This window comes from Aquarana catesbeiana, linkage group LG01 (genome assembly GCF_042186555.1).
Source record: "Aquarana catesbeiana isolate 2022-GZ linkage group LG01, ASM4218655v1, whole genome shotgun sequence".
NCBI lineage: Eukaryota > Metazoa > Chordata > Amphibia > Anura > Ranidae > Aquarana > Aquarana catesbeiana.
Window position 1 is genome coordinate 57727523 of NC_133324.1, and position 26110 is coordinate 57753632.

Consider the following 26110-nt stretch of genomic DNA (forward strand, 5'->3'; position numbering starts at 1 on the left):
GCTAAAGCTCCCTTTAGACAATTCCTGTTGTTTTCTTCCTAATAATACTACAGGCAAGTGATTCAGCTAGCTGCAGTATAATCAGTATATATACATCCCAGCTTTGTGCAGCTACATCTCACTGCAGGCCATTCCTTGTGTACCTTTTCCAATACATCAAAGACAGTATGTCTGGAAGGCCAACAAGGAGAAGCAGACAGTCACAGGCCAATAAAAGATTGCAAGCAGGCTCTGTGTCTAGAGGCAACAGTGCTGGTCGTGGACACGGTGCATCCTCATCAGCACGTGGCCGTGGGGCATGCTTGTCCTTTTTCTCGGCAGCTGGCCAAGTTGAGCCACAACATGCCGAAGAGTTGGTAGAGTGGATGACCAAGCCGTCCTCATCCTCCTCATCCTCTGTCACCCAGGCTACCTTGGCTGCCAATACAGGTGCCAAAGCGGCCTATTCCTTGGACTCAAGGTCATCATCAGTTACTCCTTCCCTAGCCCCTCCGGAGGAGTCCCCCGAACTGTAGCATGTACCCGTCCATACGAGACCCAAAGGGGGTTCTCAATGATTTTCATCCATATTGCCGGGACCAGACATGACATTAAAGCCGCAAGCAGTTTTAAATAACTTTTTTTCCCTTTAGAAAAGTCATTTTGAGCAGGGACTGTTCTAAACACGGGAAACACGCGCCACTTTACAGGCATACTATAGACACCCCCCAGGCACGATTTTTAAAGGAATATTTAACTTTTATTTTTTCACTTTAAGCATCAGTACAATCACTGCTCTCGAAAAAACTGACGTTTTTTAAAACTTTTTTTTGCATTGATGCATGTTCCCTGGGGCAGGACCCAGGTCCCCAAACCCTATTAAGGACAATAACTTGCATATTAGCCTTTAAAATTCGCACTTTGGATTTCTCACGTTTGAGTCCCCTAGACTTTAACAGGGTTCGAAAGTTCGCGCGAACTTTCGGTCCATTCGAATGTTCTGATGCCGAACCGGGGGAAATGTTCGGCTCATCCGTATGTTCCACCTATTTACTGTGTCCTCCACATGGCTTCTCCCAAACTGCATACGGGACTTCTTATGGTTTTCTTTCAACAATGTCTTTCTTCTTGCCACTCTTCCATAAAGGACAGGTTTGTGGAGTGAACGACTAATAGTTGTCCTGTGGACAGATTCTCCCACCTGAGCTGTGGATCTCTGCAGCTCCTCCAGAGTTACCATACCTCTTGGCTGCTTCTCTGATTAATGTTCTCTTTGCCCGCCCTGTCACTTTCCATTTTCAGATGAAGGATTGAGCAGTGCTCCGTGAGATGTTCAAAGCTTAGGATTTTTTTTATAACCTAACCCTGCTTTAAACTTCTTCACAACTTTATTCCTGACCTGTCTGGTGTGTTCCTTGGCTTTTATGATGTCGTTTGGTCACTAAGGTTCTCTAACAAACCTCTGTGGGCTTCACAGAACAGCTGCATTTATACTGAGATTAAATTAAACACACATGGACACTATTTACTAATTAGGTGACTTCTGAAGGCAGTTGGTTCCACTAGATTTTAGTTGGGGGGATCAGATAAAAGGGGGCTGAATACAAATGCACGCCACACTTTTCAGATATTTATTTGTAAAAAAATGTTGAAAACCATTTATCATTTTCCTTCCACTTCACAATTATGTGCCACTTTGTGTTGGTCTATCACATAAAATCCCAATAAAATACATTTACGTTTTTTGTTGTAACATGACAAAATGTAGAAAATGTCAAGGGCTATGAATACTCTTTCAAGGCACTATATAATATATATATATACATACATACATACACACACACACATACACTGAGCAAAATTATAAACACAACACTTTTTTGTGTTTGCCCCTATTTATCATGAGCTGAACGCAAAGATCTACCAATTTTTCTATGTACACAAAAGGCCTATTTTTCTCAAATATTGTTCACAAATCTGTCTACAGACAGCATGATTACTGCACAGGGGTGCCTTTGGCTGGCCACAATAAACGCACTCTAAAATGTGCAGTTTTACTGTATTGGGGGGGGGGGTCCGAAAACCAGTCAGTATCTGGTGTGACCACCATTTGCAGCACATCTCCTTCACTTAGAATTGATCAGGTTCTTGATTGTGGCCTGTGGAATGTTGGTTCCTCTTCAATGGCTGTGCGAAGTTGCTGGATATTGGCAGGAACTGGAACACGCCATCGTATATGCCAATCCAGAGCATCCCAAAAATGCTCAATGGGTGACATGTCCGGTGAGTATGCTGGCCATGCAAGAACTGGGATGTTTTCAGCTTCCAGGAATTGTGTACAGATCCTTGCAACATGGGGCCGTGCATTATCATGCTGTAACATGAGGTGATGGTGGTGGATGAATGGCACAACAATGGGCCTCAGGATCTTGTCACGGTATCTCTGTGCATTCAAAATGCAATCAATAAAATGCACCTGTGTTCGTTGTCCATAGCATATGCCTGTCCATACCATAACCCCACCGCCACCATGGGCCACTCCAACCACAACGTTGACATCAGCAAACCGCTCACCCACACAATGCCATACACGCTGTCTGCCATCTGCCCGGTACAGTGAAAACCAGGATTCATGCGTGAAGAACACCTCTCCAAAGTGCCAGACGCCATTGAATGTGAGCATTTGTCTACTCAAGTCGGTTAAGACGATGAACTGCAGTCAAGTTGATGCAGTCACCCCGATGAGGACAACCAGCATGCAGATGAACTTCCCTGAGATGATTTCTGACAGTTTGTGCAGAAATTCTTTGGTGTTACAAACCGATTGTTGCAGCAGCTGTCCAGGTGGCTGGTCTCAGACAATCTTGGAGGTGAAGATGCTGGTGTGGAGGTCCTGGGCTGGTGTGGTTACACGTGGTCTGCGGTTGTGAGGCCAGTTGGATGCACTGCCAAATTCTCTGAAACGCCTTTGGAGATGGCTTATGGTAGAGAAATGAACATTTCATTCAAGAGCAACAGCTCTGGTGGACATTCCTCCAGTCAGCATGCCAACTGCACGCTCCCTCAAAACTTGCGACATCTGTGGCATTGTGCTGTGTGATAAAACTGCACATTTTAGAGTGGCCTTTTATTGTGACCAGCCTAAGGCACACCTGTGCAATAATCATGCTGTCTAATCGGCATCTTGATATGCCACACCTGTGAGGTGGATGGATTATCTCGGGAAAGGAGAAGTGCTCACTAACACAGATTTAGACAGATTTGTGAACAATGTTTGAGAGAAATAGACCTTTTGTGTACATAGGAAAAGTCGTAGATCTTTGTGTTCAGCTCATGATAAATAGAGGCAAACACAAAAGTGTTGCCTTTATAATTTTGCTCAGTATATATATATATATATATATATATATATACATATATATATATATATATATATTACAATAAAATGTCCTAAAATAAAATTACAGGTATATTTTTTGAACATATTAATTTTGATATATATATATATATATATTTCCTGGCCCATCCTCCCGTCAGCACACAGTGGGTTAACATCTCCTCTGGAGCCCCACATTATCACCTGTATAGGTGAATAAAAGGCAGCTCCTCCCCAACTAAGACAGTTCTTCTTTTTTGGTCTTCTCCAGGCCACCTGTTCATTGCAGTTGGTAAGTAAGTTGTTTGCTGAATCCCCCCCCGCGCCAAACCTACCCCTCCATGTTCAGCCTCTCATGGAGTTTGGAAGACCCCGAATGCTGAAGGTAAATCCTTTTTTTTTGGGGTGCCTTTTGTGCCAAGGCTATGGACGAAATGATGCTTAAACAGCATTGATCTTGTACAGCTGTGGTATTTATGGTCGCCACCTCATCCCTTTAAACCCGAACACATATTAATTACACAGGTTCTGTGGCTGAATAAGGTGGTAATTAAACTCACTCGATGCCTTAGGCCTCATGCACACAGGCTGTTAAAATAATGTTATGAAAACGCCAGTATCTTTGCAGTGATTTTTTTTTTTTTTTTTTTTTTTAACTTTTTTTCAGCTTTTTTCAACGTTTTTGCAATAGCGTTTTTTTAGCGTTTTTCCGCATTAGCATTTTTTTAGCGTGTGTGTGTTTTCTTTTTTTTTTTTTGTTTTTGTTGTTTTTTTTTCAATGGATCAAAAACGTTAAACGTTGGTGAATGACGTTTTTGAGTGTTTTTACAGCTGAAAAACGTCTCTCAGAACCCACTGGTCCTGGGTTTTTTTTTTTTTTTACAGCTTAAAAACGCCTATGCCATTTGCAGTTCAAAAACGCCTAGGTGGGCATGAAGCCATAGACTAACATAGACAGGCCTTTTTAAGCTGGAAAAAAAAAGCTCAAAAAAGCAGCTGTAAAAACGTCCGTGTGCATGAGGCCTTATCTGCATGTAATTAGCCTCAGAACCTGTGTAATTCAAAGGTGTTTGGCTATAAAGGGATGAGGTGGCAACTCTAGTGGTATTATAAGAGCTCTGCAATGTTATCATTGTCTCTCCCATTGGTTTTATTTTTTCCTGTCTTTATATGCAGCACACTGCACTGCTGTCCTGGCTTTATTGTCAGTCTGAGAGCGGCTGTGAATGGTGTCATAGGGTGCAGGGACACAGGTAAAGGACTTACCTCAGATTCAGAGTCTGACCTTTTTTTTTTTTTTTTTTTTTTTTTTTTTTCTTTTTGTCTCAGACTTTAGGACCCCATACACACTATGCAACTTTTGTTGTCTGGTTTCCTTATGCAGCGTACACACGAGCGGACTTCTCTATCGGACTGGTCCGACGGGCAATCCGATCGTGTGTGGGCTTCATCTGTCGAAAGTCTGACGGGCTTTTTAGATTTGGAACATGCTTCAAATCTTTACGTCGTAACTCCGCCGGACCCAGAAATCCGCTCGTCTGTATGCTAGTCCGACGGACAAAAACCGACGCTAGGGCAGCTATTGGCTACTTCCTTATTTTAGTCCGGTGTACGTCATCACGTACGAATCCGTCGGACTTTGGTTGATCATGTGTAGGCAAGTCCGTTTGTTAAAAAGTCCGTCGGACCAGTCCGGTCGAAAAGTCCGCCCGTGTGTACGCGGCTTTAGATTAAGCGGAGCCATGTAGTGCAGGGGTCTGCCTGACTGCATACAAATTGAGACTCCTAAGTCTGGCCTCTTGTTATGTGGTTTTGGTGAATCTGAGCGAAGAAATCCAGAGAAGATTGTATAGTGTGTGTGTGTCCAGCTTAACTGTGTCTGATGTCTGCCTTTGGAAATGCCGCCTGAAGCTCACCTGATGCTTCTAAGGTGAGTGGATGAAGGCAGGTGGCTCTTAAAGAGGCAGGGTACCATGTTTTTTGGTGAGAGGTAATTGGTTTTTCTCCATATATTTTGTGCAAATATGAGCTTTCCACACCTGTTAGTGGCACAGAAGATTAGCAAAGGTAGGAGGGGGCGACATGGTTCCCAAGGAGATTATGCAAATTAGGGGTTTTGCATAATTTTAGAATCAGAAACCCTGAACACAAAACGCTCCAAAAAAACAAAAAACCTGCCAACAATCATCTTATCCTGACCAGGACAATGACACCTAACAGGTTGTCACATTCATTAACCACTTGATATCCACGCTATGGCCGAATGACGGACCTGCATTCCCGGGAGGCCATCATATGACGGCCTCCCCTGTGCACGCACCCTGCACTGAGACTCGGGTGATCACCGATCCAAGTAAGGGGCTGGTCCCGGCCCCTTACCATGTGATCAGCTGTCAGTCAGTGACAGCTGATCACATGATGTAAACAAAAGATCGGTAATCGTTTTTATTTTTTCTACTCGCGCTGATAGCGTGAGTAGAAAAAAAGCAGATCACCGGCTCAGATGCGAGGGACATCGGTCCCGAAGTGGAAGAGGCACATCTACCTCATCTGTGCCACACATCAGTGCCACCTAGCAGTGCTGCTGATCAGTAACTGATCAGTGCCCATGAGTGCCGCCTCATCAGCGTACATCAATGAAGGAGAAAAATAACCTGTTTTAAATTTTTTTATAACAAAATATAAAAAAAAAAAGAATATAAATTTTTTTTTTTTTTTTTTTTTTTTTTTAACAAAAAATAAAAACCGCAGAGGTGATCAAATACCACCAAAAGAAAGCTCTATTTGTGTGAAAAAAATAACAGAACAGAAGAAGGGGAAAGGAGAGTGCTACAGGACACTGAAGATATATGTGCCCAGCTCAAAAGGCTATGTTTCCACTATTGTGTCCCCAAAGTCGCGTGATTTTTTTTTTTTTTGCCGCCACTTGAAGCAATGCCTGTGTATTCTTGAGGTCTATGGACCTCAAGTTGCATCAAAGTGGGACCAAAGTAGTGCAGGGACTACTTTGAGGTCGCTGCGTCTTGAAGTCGCACAGATATGAACGGTACTCATTGGAAATCATGGGGTACGACTTGTCATGCGACTTTTCAGTCCCAAATCGCATGAAAAGTCACACTAGTAGAAACCTAGCCTTAGGTTCACATCCACTTAAGCATGTGGTCCATACACTCTGAAGGAGTTGTTTCCACTTACCCTGTGAAGGGCAGGATCCAGGAAACTGGCACAGATGCATTTATGTCAGCATGATAGAGAATGCCTCACCTAGCTCATGATGCATTTTGGGTCTGCATGCAGTCTGCAGAGGCAGTGAAATTAAATTGCACAGGTTCCCTCACAAGGATGTGGTTGTGCAAAATTATAAGCAATATTAAGGCAGCTATTGCGGAAAGGATGCTACAGATATCCACACCACAAGTAACCACAGCGATAATGATAAAGCGTAAAGTGCAAATGTCTTTGACTTTTTATAACTTCAGAGATCCTATGGATGAGAAAGTGGACTTGTTCACACCAAATGCAGTCCAGTGCGTCTTTATTCTGCATCAAGAATGCATGGACAGTGTTTAACTTTGATTCCAGGTTGCATAGTCCACACCAGTACAGCACATTCTAGTAGAGTCAACAAAAGTAGAATGTTGCATTGTTTCTGTATGGAACACATCTAGAAGCGGCAAAACGCATTGAGAATGCATCAAAACACTCATGCAGGAACACATCTGGAACACAAATTGCGGTGATCTGGACATCAGGCTTGCACAGAATCTATACAGTGACAGATTTTGCCTGCCAATCAGCAATACGTTAACTTTGATATATATATTAACTTTTAGCTATGGCATTACATTCAGCACTGGAAGCTACAAGATTTGGCACAGTTTCTGGAAAGATTGGAACCTGGCAACTGACTTTTGGTTGAGGCTTTTGATAGACCTAATACAAGCACTGGCACACCCAGTCGCTGCTATGAGAGCATTTTTGTTACACCACTGGAAGCAGGTGGAACGTCTACACAAGCCTTTAACATTACCTATAATTGGGGGGGTTATTGTTTGGCCAAACACTGAACAACGCAATTAAGCGAATGACAGGAGGAAAAAAGTCTGGGCAGACTAGTAAGAGGATCCCGCCATCCTTCACTCAAGCCTACTAAACTTCAGAGGGTGCAGGAGGCCAAATCTTATAGGACAGGCTACAGATTTAATAGATCACAGTGGAGGTGTCTTAAAATTACTTTTAACATGAAAACAAGTCCAGAGCAAGCTACTAAGATGGCTGGAAGGTGTTTTTTTTTTTTTGTTTTTTAGAAGGTGCGTCCAACCAGTCTCTTCCAGTTGGCCAGGGGGCCTGAGTGAAGTTAATGATTGTAGCCTCCTTCCGGAGGGTTTGGACGACAGTCATCAAAGACCAGTGGGTCCAGAAGACAGGTGGGCGTACAATGGAAAATTCCAAAGCTGACCACTGAATCCATTTAATCTATGTCCAAGAGATCTCAGAAGAGAAGATGTTGACAAGTTTTGTTTTTTGTTTTTACTGCTAAAAGGCCATCATGCCAGTGATGCCGAAAACGTGGAATCATCTGGGGGCCTTTCTTCAGTTTTTATAGTACCTAAGGCAGGAGCCTTCTGGCCTGTTTTAATTTGAAGGAATCAAATGTGTTCATATACGCCAATTGGTCGAGATGGTTCATGCAGACAGTCATAGGGACAGTTCAGCTGGAGGACTAGTTGGTATCAATCGACTGGCCGACTCATATTTCCATGTACTGATCAATACCGAGCACCAGAGGCATGCAAGATTTTCAGTGGCCAGATGTCAATTCCAGTTTAGGTGCTTTTTACAGAATTGGCACAGTCCCAGGAATCTTTTTGAAAGATCTTGTTGGCAGTGGTGGTACCTTGGGCCAGGTGGCACAGGAGGGCGTTTCAATTTTGCTTTCTTTAGCCTATGAGCTGGGCTGTCTATGGATCAGAAAATCTTTGTGCCTATACAAATTCAACAAGAACTGAAATTTTGGACATTGCCACTGTGCTTTTTTTGGAGGCCTCTCAGCCCAGGAGATAGGATGATCCTGAAGCCAGATTTCAGTCTCTGGGGAATCCAAGATCCTGAAGAAACAAGTGCAAGACCATTGGAGAGCAGTGAAGCGCAGACTCCCCAAGTATCTTGAATGGAAGGAAGCCTTTTTCTAGCATTGCAAGCCTTTCAGGATCTTTGACGGGGCCTAAGTAAGGTTGACAACAAGACCGTAGTAACCTACATTGCCTGGCAAGGGGACATCCAGTCTTATCTTGCAAAGAAACTTTTTGTGGGGCAGAGAACCACTTAGTCGGGTAAAATTGGTATCTTGCCAAGGAAGCAAAATCAATTATTGGTTCGTTTATGTCAATATTGGCCTTATGGGACATTCCAGCAGTAGTTCTCAGGGAGACTTCACTGAACATGCAGCTTCTGATATTTGCAACAAGATACCAATGCAAAGACTCCGTCATACAAGGTACAGGGTGCCATGGAATTTTCTGTTTGATTTTTGTCTATGATCAAGTGAATTCTTCCATGGCAAGGTCAGTAACAGCACCCCAATCCAATTGGACTACTTTTAATAGCCTGGCTATGGAATAGGCTACACTAGAGGTGCAGGGATTCTCATCTGATGTTGTTCAGATCCTGGTGACCAGAAGATCATCCATGAACGCTACATAGGAGGGGATATGAGAGAAGTTTGTTTTGTTTGCTCAGCAAAGCTTTCTCTCCTGTGTTCCTTGCTCTAACCAATATCCTTGACATTTTACAGTCAGCGCTAGGGGTTTGTCTGGCATACAACGCCATTTAACCACTAGAGATCCGCGCTATAGCCGAATGACGGCTACAGTGCGGATCTACATTGCTGGGACTACGTCTATTGACGTCATCCCCTTTCCTTGCTCCCCGTGCGCCCTCGTGAGCGCGCATCGTGGAAAATCTGTGTTGGCTGTTTATAGCGTGATCGCTGCCTCCAATGAGAGATGATCTCAAATGTAAGCATATGAGATCATCTCTCATTGCCGGTTCTCTTTCCTCACACAGACAGCGTGTGAGGAGAGAGAGGATCTGTGAATCGGTGTGAGTATTTCTCTACAGTTGAAAAAAAGAAGTGTGACCCATTAGCATCTATAGTGCCCACCTGTGCGCATTTGTGCCCATCTGTGCTGCCTCATCAGTGCCACCTCTTCAGTGCATATCTGTGCCCTCCTGTGCTGCCTCATTAGTGCACATCTGTGCTCATCAGTGCCATCTCATCAGTGCCCATCAGTGCAGGCTTAGCACACACCTGTGCAGTCTCATCACCACCAGCAACCAACCATGTCTAAAAGATGCTTTTCCGCCATGGAGGCATACCAAATTCTTTCCATGGCCAACGAGAGCAACGGGGAGCTCTTTTTCAGATTCCCTTTCAAATTTGGATCCTGAATCTGACATAAATTATGAGCCAGTCCCCAGTATTGAAACACTGAGTGACTCAGAGGAGGAAGATATGCGGCCCACCAAACGAAGGCGTTCTAGTGAGCAGGCAGTGGCATCTACCAGCACCGCAGTGCCATCCACCAGCACCGCAGTACCTCAAACGGAAAGGCCAACTACCAGTGGGGTGTCACCTCAGCCCCAAAGGGTTAGGACCCATGCCAGCCTTCCCTATGCCCTTCAGAACCCCTTGTGGCTTCCTCCTAATTCAGGAGAAGCTAACATTCCCCCTTTCACTGCCCAGCCAGGAGTCCAGGTGGACACTGAGAATTTTACCCCAATAATTTTTTTAAATTTTTTTTTTGGAGGACATGTTGGCGTCAATTGTGGCCCAGTGCAACTTGTATGCACAGCAATTTATTTTGCAAAATCCAACATCCTATTATGCCCATCCCTACGAGTGGAGAGACCTAACAGTGGAGGCGTTCAAGGTTTTTTTTTTTAGGCCTCACATTTAATATGGGACTCAACAAAAAAAAACAATTACGTTGCTATTGGTCAACCCACCACCTCCATCACATGCCGCTCTTCTCCGCGGTAATGACCAGAACTAGGTATCTGATGATAATGAGGTTCCTACATTTCAGTGACGATACCCAGTGCCCTCCCCGAAATGACCCAAATTATGACAGGCTTTATAAAATTCGGCCAATACTTTAATTATTTTTCCGAAAAATATTCCCCCAATTGTTTACCCCGGACCAACACATGTGTGGATGAGTCCCTTGTTAAATTTAGCGGCAGGCTTAAAATTAAGCAATTTATCCCCAGCAAAAGGGCCCGCTATGGGGTAAAGGTGTACAAATTATGTGACCGAGCCACAGGGTACACATATGCCTTCATAGTGTACGAAGAGAAGGACACCCAGCTCCGGCCCCTAATTGCCCGGACTACTTGGGATCTAGCGGGAAAGTTATTTGGGACCTCATATACCCCCTACTGGAGAAAGGCTACCACCTGTATGTAGACAAGTTCTACACATCTCTGCCCCTGTTCCACAACCTTCACCGGAAGAAGACTACAGCATGTGGCACCATAAAAAAGAATCGGAAGGGCTTTCCTCAAAGTCTTGTCAAGAAGAAATTGAAAAAAGGAGAAACGGCAAGTCTGCGAAATTAGATTCTGGCAGTGAAGTGGAGGGACAGAAGGGATGTCTACATGTTGTCTTCTATCCACAATGATACGTTCGTGGAAATCTCCAGAAGGAATGGCCCCATACAAAAACCAAAATGCATCTATGAATATAATTTGTTTATGGGGGGAGTCGACTTCAATGACCAAATGATGGAACCATACCTTGTGTCAGAGAGTGTACCTCGGCGGGCAGGGTGCTCGCGGTGGTGTGCGTCGGGGCGCGTTCCTGCGGGCTCCGCTGTGCGCGTTCCTTGCAGTGCTGGCATGCGTGTCCCGGGCAGGTCTGTTGTGTGTGCCGTGTGCGGGGGCGTGCGCGCGTGCACGTCGTTTGGCGCCAAACGGCCCATTTAAGCCGGCTTCCCTCTGTGATCAGTGCTGCCTGATCAACAGCTCTGCCGTCCTTAGTGCCTGACCCTTGTACCTGTGTTGATCCTGTTATCCTGACGACCCGGCCTTGTCTCCTGAACCACCCATTGAACTCTGCCTGTCTGACTATCCGTTTGCCTGCTCCACTGTACCTCACTGCCTGTCTGTTGCCGAACCCAGCCTGTCTCCTGACCATCCTGCTCAGTCTTGTTGCCTGTGTTCCAGCCAGCTCCAGCCTTCATACCTGCTCATCCATCCGTATCTGGACTGTTGCAAACAGGCTCTCATACCACTCCGCACTCCTGTGCCTCCTGTTCACCTTACCAGGGGCCGCGAGTCGGACGCGTAAGAGAGCCTACCTTCTGCCCAAGCGGACTCACCGGTCTGGTAAGTAGGAGCTTGATACCTTGCCACAAGACGGACATACCATTGGTATAAAAAAGTCGCAATTTATTTTTTTCAATTGGCCATCTACAATTCATATGTAATTTACTGCAACTCCACCCAAAACCCCAAATGCTTCTTTGGCTACCAGGAGGAAGTTTTCACTACCCTTATATTCCCGAACAGCCCACCAGAAAATATCCGATCAGATGTTCTTAGTCGACTCTCCGAGCGCCACTTTCCCGATTAAAATCCCTCCCAAACCAACAGGCCAAAGACGTCAAAAAAGATGTAAGGTGTGTACCAGAGCAGGAGTCAGAAGAGACACATCTTATTATTGTGCACAATGTCCTTCCCAACCAGGCCTCTGCATAGGTGACTGTTTTCGCCGTTACCATACTTCAATAAATTATTAGTCAAGTATGGTAAAAGCAATCCTCGGTTCCTGCCTTCACACCCCTTATGCCACCGCCTGCTCTGTAACTGACCCTGTCTTGTTATTCGACCGCGCTTCTGCCTGCTGATTCTGTACATACCTCTGCCTGATCTGGAACTGACCTTGGACTGTTTGACGATATTTGCCTGCCTCTTGGACTGATCTTGTACCCTGCAACTGGACTAGTGGGATTTAACACATGGGTCTCGCATATGTGAGGGGCTCCAGAATAGTTTTTCTGGACGAAAAAAACCATTTTCTTTGTTTTCTCATTGCTAGATTAGGGTCTGGAGACTCGGAGGCTTCAAAGAGATTTGGGTGGGAGAAGCCTCTACCCCTGTCCCCTGCACGAGGCCCTACTTCTGCCTGTTGCCTGTAGGACTTACTGCCGTCATGCCTCTGTCTGTCGCATGGACCTGCCTACTACCAGGACCAATATTTTTGGCACTGCTGACAATATCTCTGCACTGACCCTGGACTATATATGGAAAATATCCCTGCCTGCTGCCTGAAAAATTGTGTTTGCTGTTGCTGACCAAGTCTCTGCCTGCTGCCTGGACCAGTGCTATCCTCCTGTGGACAACTGCGCTACTAAAACCACAGGTAATCTTTTGGTTTACCCTTTGCTCAGCATAATGTATTTTGGGGTGTAATTCTTGGTATGGGCATGCTATGTGTCCCTGGAACACCTGACGGTGTTCCTTGCATGTTGGGCCTCTGTATGTGGCCAGGCTGTGTAAAGGTCTCACACATGTGGTATCGTTGGGGTGTTAGCTTTCCAAAATGGGGTCATTTTCTGGACATTTCCATTGTCCTGGTGTTCCAGGGCCTTCACAAGTGTAATAGGTCGTTGAGAAATGAAATGTGTAATTTATGCTCCTAGAATGCCTTCAATGTTAGGCCTCTGTATGTGGTCAGGCTGTGTAAAAGTCTCACACATGTGGTATCGTTATACTCAGGAGGAGTAGCAGAATGTATTTTGGGGTTAGATTTGTGGTATGCACATTCCATGTGAGAGAAATAAGCTATTACAATGACAATTTTGTGAAAAAAAAAAAAAAAAAAAATTAAAACTTAATTTTGCAAAGAATTGTGGGAAATGTCTACTTTCCAGAAAGGGGTCATTTTGGGGGCATTTGTACTTTCCTGGCTTGTTATGGTCTCAAGAAATGAGATAGGCCTCAGTACATCAGATGTGATCCCCCCCCTTTTTTTTTTTTTTTTTTTTTTTTTTTTTTATATTTATGATTTGCACCATAGCTTGTAGACTCTATAAATTTCACACAGACCACATAATATCCACTAATTTGTGTTATTTTTTACCAAAGATATGTAGCAGTATAAATTGTGGCCAACATTTATGAAGGAAAAATTGCTAATTTGCAAAATTTGTTCACAGAAACTAAGAAAAATTCATTTTTAATCTTTGGAAAAAAAAAAAAAAAAAAAAATTTCGGTCTTTTTTCATTTATAGCGCAAAAAATAAAAAAAAACCCAGAGGTGATCAAATACCACCAAAAGAAAGCTCTATTTGTATGGGGGAAAAAAAGGACAAAAAAACATTTGGGTACAGTGTTGCATGACTGAGTTATTGTCATTCAAAGTGTGAGCGCGCTGAAAGCTGAAAATTGGTCTGGGTTTAAGTGCCCAGTAAGCAAGTGGTTAAGGAATCTCTACTTTATTTTTTCACAGGCTGCAGATAGGTGCAAAGCCAGTGACCAGATGCTGCTTCCAGATAACAATTGTATTTTTATATATATATATATATATATATATATATATATATATATATATATATATATATATATATATATATATATATATATATATATATAACATTGAGGGAAATCCTTGTTCCCTCTGTAGGACTTAGGCTTGGATCTGAGGACACCCTTTGCTCCAACACGTTTCACTTCCATTGAAGTACTGCATGGTAAAACTAGTTCTCCTGTCGACAACTACTTCTGACAAAAGGATGTTGAAGTTTGCAACACTTTCCAGCAAGGCCGCTTTGGTGTCTTTTTTTTTTTTTTCTTTTTTAACAGGGATAGGGATACCACGTCTATCCCCAAAGTTCAATTTTAAAGTGGTATCCAGTTTCCAGGAAGACTGGGAAGTAGGGAAACTTGGTCAAAGGAGGAAAGTGTGTGTGGGGGGGGGGGGGAATCCTTATTTGGCCATTAGGAGTCATCCACTCTTACCAGGATGATTAAACTGGCAGGCAGGAGATATGCTTTTCTGCTCTGAAATAATTGCAAGCCTATTTGACTAGAGGGGTGGCAGCCTTTGATTGATGCCTGGATTGCTTGGAAGATATGGGTATGCGGCCTTCATTCAACGTTACAAATAAAATATGTGACCAGAGAGATCGATTCCTTCTGGTTTTAGCATCTTTTCTTTGGATGTTAGTGTCTCAATTGTTCTCTCCCATCCTAATATTAAGCTTTGGTATATCCCATTGTGTGCTGACGGGAGGATGGGCCAGGAAAACGGAAAATTCTTATCAAATACTTACTGTAACTTTCCTTTCCTGGCCCATCCTCACATCAGCACAGGACTCCCTTCCTAGTGGCCTGTCGCAGGCTAAGTTATCGAACTGTCTTAGTTGGAGGAGCTGCCTTTTTATTCAGCTATACAGGTGGTAATGTGGGGCTCCAGACAGTGGTGTCTCCAGCTTTCATATTTAGGGGGGGCACATGGGACAGGGACAAAAGTAGGGGGGCAACTATAAAATGCAATTATTTATTTATAATCTCCTGGGGCCCTTTACTCTATCCAACAACGGGCTCTTTCACATGTTCTGCAGTGAGCTCCCTTCCTACTGTATTGGGGGCCCCCCAGGGTCACCAGCATACCAAGAAAATATAAGGGTCCAAAGCAGTGGGAGAACTATCAGGGTTGCAAAGGTTGTCTTGCAACCGGGCCCTAATGTTCTGCCACTGTGGGGTTCCTCAGCCTCCTCTTGCTGTCCTGCCCCTGCTATGGATAGCGCTGGTCTGGCATCTCTTGGAATTTACAGGCTGGTTCTCCTGTCCTAAGAACGAGAGAAATCAGTCTGTTTGTTTTTTTCAGTAACTGAGAGTCCTGGTGGAGTCCTTCCTGAAACTCGCTCTTCTCCCTGTCAATGAGGATGCAGGGGAAGGAGCAGCTCGGGCGGCCGTGGTTGTGTGAGCGCTCGCATTATGCAGTGTCAGCAAGCAGAGGGAGGGGGAAGGAATCACCCGCAGGAGCTGACTGGGGACACTCTCCCTCTCAATAGAAACTGTGTTAGTCCAGCGGCGGCCCGAGTAAGATGTGGTGCATCTGCTATGAATGCAAACAAAAAGACATTGCCTTTTTGTAAAAAAAAAAAAAAAAAAAATTTTTTCAAATTGGGGGGGGGGGGGGGGGGCACATGGTGGGGCACAGCATAATGTTGGGGGGGTCAGGGCCCCCTCTGACCCCCCCCCAGGGTCGCCATTGGCTCCAGAGGAGATGTTAACCCATTGTGTGCTGACGTGAGGATGGGCCAGGAAAGGAAAATTACGGTAAGTATTTGCTAACAATTTTATATATATATATATTTCTAGTTATATACAGTAAACGTTACAAAATATCATTGTGCCTCCCCTAAAACAACTTGCATATAGCAAAATATTGCTATCATCATTATATTTTTTTTTTTTTTTTTAAGTGGACCTTTTGCAAGTAAATTCTTCACAGAAATACACAATATACAGTAACATTTCACTATTATCAAAAAATAAAGCTCCACCATTTATAATTAAATCCTGGAGTTTCAGTCCAGTGATTTTTGCCTAGTTTGAGATGTCATCAGTCTGCTGCAGGCAGGGGTGAAGTGAGCATTTCTTTAGTCTCTTCTCTCCAATGATCAGGCTGTACATTGTAACTTTGTAGCAAGTCACAAGGTGAGAGGCTCCAGCAGAGGCTGATCTGTGTCAGACATTTGTGAAAACAGTCAAGAACTACAGTCACCAGGATTTACCTGACTGTTGTCTCTGAACCGGCATCTCAGTTCAGGAATAGAAGGTGACCCTGGATGGTGCCTGAACAAAGATGGTGCTGTCCTTCTGGGAAGAAAATTGGGTGAAGGCACTGTACATTGTAAAAATATATCGGGTTCAATTTTTTTTTTTTTTTTTTTTTTTGTTGTTTTTCTTTCATGGACACTCTGCTTAAAATATTCGTCTTTATACAGTCTGCAGAGATGCCAATTTCAGTACTGTAGCTGTCGGGGGGAAAATGTCCATCATTTTCCAGGTTTATTCTGACTCTAATCCTGTCCTGCAGCAAACTTCCATCATGGCTGAGTCAGAAAACTGACTTTGCTGACACATTCAGAATGCAGAGCAGCACACAGAGCAAGAAGATCCTGACAGTTCCCAGGTTTTGAAGGGGTTTTTTTTTTTTTTTTTTCTTGAATGTTTTTCTACTGTTTGCAAACATTTAATAAATTAATCTACATTAATAAAAAAATTATATATTACATTTTTGCATTGAAACCTGCAGATCATTGCATTATGGGTGCACTGCACAGGCTCTTGAATTGTTTACATCCCAACCCCAGGACCATATGGAGGTATGAACCTTCAGCTATGGGGCTGGAAGCAATGGACTACAATTGTGATGATGTCACCACAAAGGTAACCGGTTTATTGTAACAAACATTGGACCCCATTCACAAAGAGAGATCTACCGCTTTAAGGAATGTGGTAAAATATCACTTAAGGGTCCTTTCACACGGGACGCATCCGTGATGATCCGCTCCGTGGATCCCCACTGAGCAGGCAGATGACTGTGCGGCGACGGACCTGTCAGAGTGCCGCTCTCCCCTATGGGGGATCGGATGACGACGGACCCATAGAGTCCGTCGTCACCCAATCCAATCCGAAAACGGATGGAAAATTAGGTTTTTCCTCCGTTTACACTTTTTCGGAGCGGGTCGGATGTCAGCGGACATGTCACCGCTGACATCCGACGCTCCATAGAGGCCTAAGCCTCGTACACACGGTCGGATTTTCAGACGGGAAATGTGTGACAGGCTGTTGGCGGAAAATCCGACCGTTTGTACGCTCCATCGGACAATTGTCAGATTTTCCGAGGACAAATGTTGGATCGCAGGTTTTAAAATTTTCCGTGGACAAATATCTGTTGGATTTTCCGAGCGTGTGTGCACAAGTCCGTCGGACAAAAGTCCAAAGTACAAATGCGCATGCTCTGGAAACAAGGAGGAGCCAGAAGCAGTCGGTCTTGTAAACAAGCGTTCGTAATGGAGAATTAACATTTGTGACGCGGAGAATTATGAAATCTGGAAATGCAGCGCACAATTCTCTTCTTCTTTAATGGGATAATAATGAAGCTGCATTGCTGGTGATACTGATGGAGTTATTAAACAAATTTTCAAAGGCTTTTTTTTTTTTTTCCAAGTGATATCAAGAATAATATTACCATTTTTTTTTTTTTTTTTATTTATGCAAGTAGTTACCACAGCATCATTATCCCGTAGTTTTTAAGATCAAAGATACAGCTAAGTTGGTGTCCCTTGTTAATTTTACATTGTATTTTTTTTTTTTTTTTTTTATTTAACTGCCTACTCCCAAACTGTCATTTGAAGTAAAACACATAGCCAAGTATTATTCTACACAATTATTTTTTTTTTTTTATTGTGCATTAAAAAAAGAAAACAAATAAAATTAGACATGCTATCTGCCAATAGAACTTAACCAAAAAGTGCATTCTATGCATCCAAAAATATAGAATATATACCAAATCAAATCATTATTATTCAACCAAAAAAATGTCAAAGCAATAACTCCAAGGCCAATAATAAATAACACGTTATCTCCTCCGAATCCGCAACATGTTTGGTTGACAAACAGCCGTTCAGAAACAAAGTGCGAAAAGCGTGAATCAACACAAAACTTCTAACATGAAATTAGCAGAAGGAACCCAAAAGATGGCGCTAAAGAGCTGAAAAACAACGTAGTGCGTCACTACGTTCGTATTTGTTGGACGACAATTCCTGGCCGTTTGTATGCAGGACAAGTTTGGGCCAACTCTCTTCGGACAAAAGTCCACGGTTTTGTTGGCCATCAATCCGATTGTGTGTACGCGGCTCTATGCCGCGTACACACGAGCAGAATTTCCGTCAGAAATCTTGGATGGTTTTTCCAACAGAATTCCGCTCAAGCTTGGCTTGCATACACACCGTCACACAAGTTCGCTGAACATTCGACCGTCAAGAACGCGGTGACGTAGAACACTACGACGAGCCATGAAAATGAAGTTCAATGCTTCCGAGCATGCATAGGAATTTTGCGCATCGGAATTAGTACAGACGATCGGAATTTCCTTTCGGAACTTTTTCCGACCAAAAAAAATTGAGAACATGCTCTAAATCTTTTGCTGGCTGGAATTCCGCCAGCAAAAGTCCGATGGAGCATACACACGGTCGCATTGTCGGACCAAAAGCTCTCATCAGACTTTTGCTGGCGGAATCTCCGCTCGTGTGTATGGGGCATAAGTGTTTTCCAAAATTTTAGAACTAACTAAAAAAACGCTACTTAAATACCGAATGCCCTATTTTGTCAAGTGATGCGGTATTTTAGTAGTGGAAGCTTGCAGTTTTTAATGTCATGGTTGTTAAAAAGCGGGTGGCCGCCGCGTCCTTAACAACCATGACTCCTCTTCTGTCATCTACTGTCAGCTGGGTTCCCCGCTGACAGCAGAATGTAAAGAAAATAATTGCTGGTATTCAAAAATTCAGAAAAAAAATGGCGTGGGTACCCCCCCCACACTAATTTATACCAGGCCCCTTGCCAAAATGTTTACAAAAATGGTTGTGGAGTCCCCCCAAAATCCATATCAGAACCTTATCTGATCATGCGGCTTGGCAGGCCAGGATAGGGGAGGGACGAACGAGCATCCAAGGCCGTGGTTATTGGGGTCTGGCGGGGGGGGGGGGGGGGGGGCTTATCGGAATCTCTAAGACCCTTAACAAGGGGGGCCCCCCAGATCCCCCCCGCCCCCCCCCCCCCCATGTGAATGAGTACTCTTAAACTTCTTTTTGTCTAATATTTTTTTTTTTTTTTTTCAAAATCTTTTTATTGGTTTTTAAAAAGAGAAACAAAAACGGATAAAGAGAACAAACAGTTAAACATACATTGGTCTAATATGATGTCTATGTGATCCTTGCAGGAATCATGCTGTCACCTTATTCATGAAAAATATATTATGAAATCAGTCATAGTGGTACAGTTTACTGGGTCATGAGGTGGTGCTATGTGCAGTTGTACATGGTAAAATAGCATATTGTAGATTATTGTGTACACCTGGCACCTGCTTGGGAGCTACTTTGTGATTTGGGGTCTACTGAGAGGCCTCTGAAGTGGTGGAGGGATCTGCCAGCCACTTAGACCAGACTGCTATATTTGTTGGGGAAGCCTCTGTTGTCATATGTGTCTTTATACAGAGGTAAGCTATTGTTAATTAATTGTTTCCACATGGAGAGAGGAGGGAGGGGGTTGGTTTGCGCCAACTAAGGGCTATAGCTTTACAGGCATAGAACAGGAGCAATCCCACCAGTGTGCGTCCCGCCACCGTAGGAATTAGTTCTTCTACCAGGCCTAGTATGCAGATTGACATTGATGGTTGTAGTGGCACAGAGGTGATTTGTGTGATAAAGTCCAATATCTCCCTCCAGTATCTGGCAATTGCCGGACAGGTCCAGAAGATGTGGGTGAAGTCCCCAGGAGTCCCACCACATCTCCAACATCCAGGAGGGGAATCGGGGTTCATTTTGTGTAGTCTGTGAGGGGTAAAATAGGCCCGATGGACTATCTTGAATTGGATCAGGCGATCTCTCAGAGAGACCAGGGAGCTAAATGGGAAGTCCCATATGTCATCCCAGTCATCGTTGTCAAAATTGGGGATGTCATGGGACCATTTAGATCTTAGCTTTTCCATAGTCGGGAGGGAGGTGACAGTCAGGTGTGAATATAATTGAGAAGTGGGTTTTTTCGCACAATCTGATCTAAGAAGGTCCTCCAGTGAAGATTGGACTAGTTGAGGAGGGGAGTTGGAGAATTGGTGACTAAAGGCATGGGAGAGTTGAAGGAATCGGAAAAAATAGGACTGTGGTATATTAAAATCGGAGTTTAGTTTGGAGAGCGGGACTAAGGATTGATTGGAGATAATCTGTGCCACCGTTTTAATGTTAAATTTGGTCCAGGCATGAGGCTCAGGTAGTTTATAGATGTGCTCCAAGGTTGGGTTTATCCAAAGGGGAGCATTGGGTGAGATTGCCTGTTGAGGGTATTTTTCTAATTTTGAGACCTGCCCCTCATGCACGCAGTGTGGTGCGCATGGAGGGTGTCAGTGGATAAGGGGCTCGAGGGCCTCGAAAAAGCAAAAATTTGAGCGCCTCTAGGGATCCCAGCACTGCCGTCTCGACCTGGGTAGCTGGGTTGGAGGTGTCCGGATTGAGCCACCAAGCAGCTGTTACTAGCTGGGCAGCCAGATAGTACTTGTATAGATCTGGACACGCCAAGCCACCTTGGGAGGTCGGGCGTATCAGTGTTGACCAGCTGTATCTGGGGGATTGGGACCCCCATAGGAAAGAGGCGAGGAGGCGATGTAGTCGTATGAAAAAGGATTTAGGAACCCACTGTGGAGAGTGGCAAAATAAGTATGTAAATTTGGGGAATATTTTCATTTTAAACAAATTAATGTGTCCCAACAGTGAAAGAGGCAACGATTCCCACGCCTTCAGCCGTTGCCGAGTCTCCTGAACCACCGGGGACAAGTTGAGGGGTAAGAACTCAGAAGCCTGCCTGGAGACCACCACCCCCAAGTATTTAAAATTCTCGACCCATTGTAGAGGGATGTCCGTGGGAGCTGTGTCACGGGCTGCAGTATCCACGGGGAACAGGAGAGATTTTGTCCAGTTGACCAGTTGTCCAGTACCAATTTGAGGTACTTGAAGAGTACCGCTCTCTTAAATTTAGAATTGAGCCCCCGGACATTCCAGGACAGCGCACTGAAGGTGGGGGCGTCATGTCCTGTCATTGTGCGGAGGTCTGGCGGGGAAGAAAGGAGTAGTGAAGCAGGTGCACGTGCACAGCTCAGGAGCAGCAAGGACCCAGGGAGCCTGTACCAGGTGGAATCATGACCTATGGAAGACCAAATAGACAAACGAACATGAATAGATATAACACTGATAAACAATACAGTCGATGACACTGAAGTGTCAAACCTGCCCTCATCTGATGACATCCCCAGAAAATTTGGGGATTGATCAGATCTGGCCTATACCCAAAACTCAAAACAAGTAAACCCTTAAACTTTAATTAGCAACAGTTCAGTGTTGTGTTCCAACACTTGTGGAAGCTCTTAGGTAGGGGAAGCAGGTTGCAGACAGTAGCACAGTCAAAAAAAAAAAAAAGAGAGAAAAGAGGAAAAACAAAATTGGTGGTTGCTGTTGGAGCTCCACAGACAGGAGCGGATGGTAGTCTATGTAACAAAGGGCGTTGAACAACCAATTGGGGTAATGGTGAATTAGAGCAGTGAGAAAAGACCTAGGGATGGATGGTGCATAATACTGTGAGTCAACATGGGACAGGAGGTAGTCCTGTTCAGGGGATTGTGATAGTTAGCTGCTCCCAGTATGTTGTAATCAACTATGGTTCCATGGTAGTATGTTGTCAGCGGGTATCTAGCCATGCAGCAGCAGCCTCCGGGGTGTCGAAACGCGTGTTGTCACCATACGCAGCCTGCTGGGATATAATAGACCAAAGCGTATTCCCCTTTCTCGGAGCCGACGTCTCACATCCGTAAAGGACTTGCAGCATTGCTGTACTTCCTGAGAGAAGTCCGGGAAAAAGAGCAGTTTGGTATTTTCGTATTAATTTCAGGCATGGCGCGCGCTGCTGCCAGAATGCGATCCGGTCGCGGTAATTTAATAGCCGCAGCAGGAAGGGGCGAGGAGGGGCCCCTGGTCTTGGAGGGAGCGGTGGGACCCTGTGGGCTCTTTCCACCACAAAGGTGGGAGGCATATCACCCAGGCTGAACAGAGTGGACAGTAGTTGTTCAGTAAACTCAGCTGGTCTGGGACCCTCAGCTCTCTCAGGTAATCCAAGTATGCGGATGTTATTCCGCCTGAGGCGGTTCTCAGTGTCTATAGCACGCTCCTGAGCGCCTTCACTTGGAGCTGCAGGGCCCTCACCTCCCTAGAATCTGCCCGGACTGTATCCTCCACCGTGGAGACTCTGTCTTCCACCTCTGCGTTACGGGACCGGAATTTGTCCATATCCTGACGGATGAGACCAACATCTATGGTCAGGAAGTCGATTTTGGTTGTCAGAATTTCCTTGCACGCTGTAATGGCCGCCAGGATTTCCCGCCCCCGTGGGGGCCACCGCCGCCCCCGGCTCCGCCTGCGAATTCGCCGCCATAGTGGCAGCGGGCTGCTTCGTAGAGGATTTGGTCACTGGTGGGGGGTACGAGAGGCCTTTGGACCAGATTTTGTGTAGCGGGTCCTAGGGTGACCCATCCGAGGTCCGCCCCGCGATGAAGGAGGTTCCTAGGGGGCCTGTGGGTAGGTATTGGGGTCCACGGGGTAGGATGGAGGATGTGAAGGTGCTGACGGGGGCAAATCGCCAGTGGGGCACGTCCACCCCTGCACAGATTATCCACTCCCCAGCTGCAGTATGATTCAATCTCTCCCCCACAGGGATGCTAGCAGGAGGGGAGGAGGAAAGGATGGCCGGATCACAGTGCCCAGGCTGGGAGGATGTTACTGGCTTTATAGGGCCCAAAATGGTGATGGGCTGCAGGTGTGGGGAATCAGCCTTCAGGGATCTTCAGGCGGCCCTCCGATGGCGCTCTCCCGGACTATCCCCTCTGAAGGAGCTGCCCCAGGTGGATGAGGATTGGGCCACCACTCATCCGTCGGATAGCGGTACTCGAGTTTGGAGGATGCAGGCTGCCTTATAGGCCACTAGACGGCGGCGGGCCGCTGGTGCGGAGAGCCTGTCTCCGGGGATCCTCAGGCGGCCCCCCGATGGCTCACCCCCAGTCCCCCCTCACCGGAGAAGCCGCTCCAGGCGGGTGATGACGATGCCGCCGTTCTTTTCGTCTAATTTTAATGAGTGGCCACGAGTCTTGTTAAACTCCCTTCCGCAAAAAAGTTTTATCCCTATTGTGGGGTCACCAGCATGGTATTTGTATATTGAAATCATATCCCCTCTCAAGCGTCTCTTCTCCAGAGAGAATAAGTTCAGTGCTCACAACCTTTCCTCATAACTAAGATCCTCCAGACCCTTTATTAGCTTTGTTGCCCTTCTTTGTACTTGCTTCATTTCCAGCACATCCTTCCTGAGGACGGGTGCCCAGAACTGGACAGCATACTCCAGGTGCGGCCGGACCAGAGTCTTGTAGAGCTGGAGAATTATTTTATCTCTGGAATTAATGCCCTTTTTAAATGCATGCCAATATTCTGTTTGCTTTGTTAGCAGCAGCTTTCAGGATTCCGGGACACAGCCAGGGACACAACAACATTGAGATGGGGGATTGTCCCAGCAAATTGGGGACAGTTGGCAACTATGACCATGCTACACCTTACACACCAGTTAATCTAAAGCATACAGTACTAGCATATGCCCACCACTATGCACCTTAAACCACGCAAACCCTTACTAGCCAGCCAGTACTAATGTTTGCTTTCTAAGTGTAGAAGTGCTTAAAGTGGTTGTAAACCCTAAAAAAAAAAAAAAAAAAAAAAAAAAAAAAAAAAAAACCCTGCAAGACAAAGGCATAATGAGCTAGTATGCATAGCTATTTATTTATATATTTATTCTTACTTACCTGAGATCGAAGCCCCTGCAGCAGTCCTCGTTCACCGCTCCGGCAGCCGTCATCGATCCCGGACTTACTTCCGCTTATGTTGATTGGCCGAGCCGTGATGATGTCACTCCCGCGCATACGAGCGGGAGCCGCCGATAACGGCACAGGGCTAACTGAAGCAATGGCACATATGTGCCGTTGCTTCAGTGCACATGTGCCGATGACGTTGGCACATGCAAATACAGGGGATATCTTCTAAACCGTGCAGGTTTAGGAGATATCTGGGGTAGCTACAGGTAAGCCTTATTATAGGCTTACCTGTAGCAAAAAGTGTGTTGTAAAGGGTTTACAACCACTTTAAAATTTCTTGTTATTTCCAGTTCTAAGCCTTGTGAAAGTAAATACTGTTTGGTTCAGTTTACACCTGTGTCTGATGATCCATATGGCTCCAGCCAGCTGTGGGTGGGGGGTGGGGGTGTCCTTGCTCTGATCATTTGGCTGTGCGTGTCTACTGCATAAACAATAAAACAGCAAGAGACCAAATTATGGGTTGTTTGGGGTGCTAACCACATAGACAGTACAATAATTCAGAAGTAATGGACTTGACCTGCGGCTACAAGTGGTAAATTTTAAAATATTAATATGCATTATCATACCTCCCAACTTGAGAAGGAGGGACACATGAATGCGTGTAGTGCGCCATGGCAAAAAGTGGGTGTGGTTAAATTGCGGTGGCCTGGAGAGGAAAATCTTCCTCAGCACTAGGAACATTGTTTGGATTGTAAAAACAGGCACCTTTTGGGCACCCCAAGGAGAGTAGTAATTTGGCGAGTGCACTGAAACAATGCCATTATATATACTATATTGCCAAACATATTGGCATGCCTGCCTTTTCACGCACATGAACTTTTATGGCATCCCAGTCTTAGTCCGTAGGGTCAATATTGAGTTGGTCCATCCTTTGCAGCTATAACAGCTTCAACTCTTCTGGGAAGGGTGCCCACAAGGTTTAGGAGTGTGTCTACGGGAATGTTTGACCATTCGTCCAAATGCGCTTTTGTGAGGTCAGGCGCTGATGTGGACAAGAAGGCCTGGCTCGCAGTCTCCGCTCTAATTCATCCCAAAGGTGTTCTATCAGGTTGAGGTCAGGACTTTGTGCAGGCCAGTTAAGTTCCTCCACCCCCAAACTCACTCATCCATTCTATATTGCCAAAAGTATTGGCCCACCCCTCCAAATAATTTGGTGGAGGGGGGGATTATGGTGTGGGGTTGTTTTTCAGGGTTGGGCTTGGCCCCTTAGTTCTGTTGAAGGGAACTCTAAAGCCTCGTACTCACGCTTAGATTTTCGGATGACCGAACGTCCGTTTTTTGTGTCATGCTAGTCTCATGTCGAAAGTGAAAAGGTTACTCACCATACGAAAATTTTCGTACGACAGAATAAAACGCCAGAAGTGACGTAATGTGTTGAATAGTTTTGTATGTATTCTTTCGTTTCTGAGTATGCGTAGTTTTGCTCTTGCGGTTTTTTTTTTCGTTAGTACGGTTTTCGAACGAAACGAAAATCCCACGTTGAGTTCACATCCGACAAAAATGTTATAGTCTGCACATCCAGCTTTTGTCTGACAAAAAAGTGAAATCGGCTGCCGAAAGCACCCCCCCTCCCAACAGAAATCCTCTCTCCCTTCTAGTGTGAATCTTTTCCCCCAGTGCCCCTCACAGAACAAATCCTACCCCCTATTTCCCCTTCTAGAATAAATTCATTCCCAATTCCCCCCCCCCCCCCCCAGCACAAATCCTTCCATCCCCTAAAACCTGCCCTCCAAACACAAATCCCGCCCCTGCCCATTCCACCTTCTAGTATAAATTCTATTTTACCCCCAAATCCAAGCTCCCAGCACAAATTCTGTTCCACACACACCACCACCACCACCAACAAATTCTCTTCCTCTTCCGGTACAAATCTCTGTGAGGCCCCCAAAATACCCCCTCTCAGCACAAATCCTCTTCTTTTCCTGCACAAATCCCCTCTGCTCCCCTATTTTCCCCCCTAATTATCCCTTCCCTCTGCTAGCATAAATCGCACTCCCCCCCTC

The 26110-nt window shown here is 45.1% G+C and overlaps 1 protein-coding gene across 1 annotated transcript in view; it reads left to right on the top strand.

Moving 5' to 3' along the window:
• LOC141131475 (urea transporter 2-like) overlaps positions 1–26110 on the top strand; it is a 101633-nt gene that overhangs the window by 16400 nt on the left and 59123 nt on the right. The gene's annotated exons all lie outside the window — the stretch shown is intronic.